This window comes from Eumetopias jubatus, unplaced genomic scaffold (genome assembly GCF_037043125.1).
Source record: "Eumetopias jubatus isolate StellerSeaLion01/CBP00866 unplaced genomic scaffold, mEumJub1_p1.0 scaffold_5, whole genome shotgun sequence".
NCBI lineage: Eukaryota > Metazoa > Chordata > Mammalia > Carnivora > Otariidae > Eumetopias > Eumetopias jubatus.
In genome coordinates, this window is record NW_028274811.1 from 9526845 (window position 1) to 9529568 (window position 2724).

Below are 2724 nucleotides of genomic sequence, written 5' to 3' on the forward strand. Positions count from 1 at the left end.
GTGGGGCTGGATCCCAGGACCCTGGGATCATGACCTGAGCCAAAGGCACACGCCTAACCATCTGAGCCACGCAGGCGCACTGAGTAATTGTCCTCTCTTCTGATTTTAGTCTTTCCACTCTAAGCATAAAATAATATTTTATTTACTGCAAACTGAGGAATGGACTTATAATCAATGTTTGGTACATATGCAAAAAACGTGTCTATATTTTCACAAAGCAGATTCTCTGAATCACTCTTCTCAGGGTCCCCATCACCTCCTTGTTTCTCAGGCTGTAGATGATGGGGTTGAACACTGGGGTCAGGACGGTGTAGAAGACAGCCAGGACCTTGTCCTCTGTGGGAGATCGGAAGGACCTTGGGCATAGATAAGTGTAAGCAAAGGGTGCAAAGTATAAAGTGACCACAGTGAGGTGGCTGCTGCAGGTTGGATAGGTCTTCTTCCTCCCCTCTGTTGACTGCATGCGGCAGATTGGAAGGAGGACCCGTCCGTAGGAACATGTGATGCCAATGAAAGGAAACACAAGGAAGAGATTGGTGCTCCCAAACACTGTGCACTCATAAACCCAGGTGGCCACGCGGCCAGGGTCAAGATGGCGGGGACATCACCGCAGAAATGGTGGATGGCCCTGGGTTGACAATAGGGGATACGGAAGGCATAGACCGTGTGGGCACAGGAGTTGGCCAAGCCCGTTATCCAAGATCCTGTTATCATTAGAACACACACTCTTTTGTTCATACGATCGGGAGCGTGGAGAGGAAAGCAAATAGCCACATAACGGTCATAGGCCATAGATGTCAGGAGCAATACTTCTGCACCTGCTAAAGTCAAGAAGAAGCAGCTCTGAGTCCCACACCCAGTGAAGGAGAGAGACTTGTTTCCAGAGAGATAATCCGAAGCCATCTTGGGAACAATTGTGGAGATGTAGCTCAGGTCAATGGGAGAGAGCTGACTGAGGAAGAAATACGTGGGTGTGTGGAGGCGGGTGTCTAGGAAGATGAGGAGAATCATGGGTCGGGTGCCAAATAGAGCCATTAGAAAAATAACAACAATTATAATAAAGAGGAACAGGCTAATTCGTGTTGGTGGGAACAACCCCAAACAGATGAAATCATTGATGTTTGCTTATAATTTTCCATGAGGCATTGATAGGATTTTCCTAAAAGCAGACAGAAAAGTAAGTCAAGTATGGAACAAGAGGATCTTTTGAATTTATCACTTTAGTCAGACTGTATTATTGAAAATCTTACAACTCCTAGGTGAAGAACTGAACTTTTCTATTTTAGAAAACAACAACAATGACAACAAAAACAATTTACTTTTTGAACCAGAGATTAAAATGAGGATGCAAGTATTAGTAGCCTATACCTTTTCTAAGAAATCTTTAAAGTCATTTTAAAAAAAAATTTGTATATTTGTTAAGAATTCATTAGGATAAGTATGCTTTACTACTGTACACAAACACAAGTATTGCCAAATCAGATGTTTATTCAAAATATTTGCATAGAAAATCAATGTAAATATATATTATATATTTAAGAATAAATATTTATGACCCATAAAGCATCATTTTTCTTTCGTATCTAAGACTTACTTCTAAAGCTGCAGCAACCTAACACCTTCTTTTGGAGCAATATTTCCTTCTTGAGTCCTATTTACACAATAACATGTAATCAAACGTCCTTGAATTCAGGTAAAATTATTGCTTTCTTCTGTTCTGAAATCATGAATGAATCTTTTTTATTATGTTCAGTTAGCCACTGTAGAGTACATCATTAGTTTTTGATGCAGTGTTCAATAATTCATTAATTGCGTATATCACCCATGACTGAATTGTCTTATTGTCTAGTACTATTTAGATAAAATCATTCTCTTCTTCTCAACCAGTTTCTGAATGATACAGTTCAGGGATACCCTTCAACTAAATATCTATACACCATACTCATGGTAGGTTTCACAAATCTGCCAGAGTTCTTCAAAATAGCATTTGTTTTATGTCTCTCTGCTTCTCTAACACTTATACAATACACACTCCTGTACGGTATTTTGTCTTACTCATTTTACACTTATTTTCTTTTTAAAAATTTTTGTATGAATTCTGGTTATTTAACATACAGTGTAATATTAGTCTCAAGGGTACAGCTTAGTGATTCCCGTCATCCATACAGCACCCCATGTTCATCAGAATAGGTGCACTCTTAATCCCCATCCCCTATTTCACCCATCCCCCATCCACCTCCCATCTGGTTACTATCCCTTTGTTCTGTATAATTAAGATCTGTTTCTCGGGGCGCCTGGGTGGCTCAGATGGTTAAGCAACTGCCTTTGGCTCAGGTCATGATCCCGGAGTCCTGGGATCGAGTCCCACATCGGGCTCCCTGCTCAGCAGGGAGTCGGCTTCTCCCCCTGACCCTCCCCCCTCTCATGCTGTCTATCTCTCATTCTCTCTCTCTCTCAAATAAATAAATAAAATCTTTAAAAAAAAAGATCTGTTTCTTGGTTTGCCTCTCTCTCTGTCTTTTTTGGCCTTACGATCATTTGTTTTGGTTCTTAAATTCCACATATGAATGAAATCTTTTATATACAACTTTCTAATTCTAGATCAGTGTGAGAATTAATCACATTTATTTGTCATTTCTCCCTCTTAAAAACCAAATATCATGATGATAAAGAATATATATAAGTCAAAATAGAACAGGTGACAAAAAGCACAATGAGAGAGAA

General features: G+C 39.8%; 1 pseudogene; it reads right to left on the reverse strand.

The window, feature by feature from the left end:
• Positions 1 to 202: 202 nt before the first annotated feature.
• LOC148164297 (olfactory receptor 2L5-like) lies at positions 203 to 1139 on the reverse strand (annotated as a pseudogene).
• Positions 1140 to 2724: the final 1585 nt, after the last annotated feature.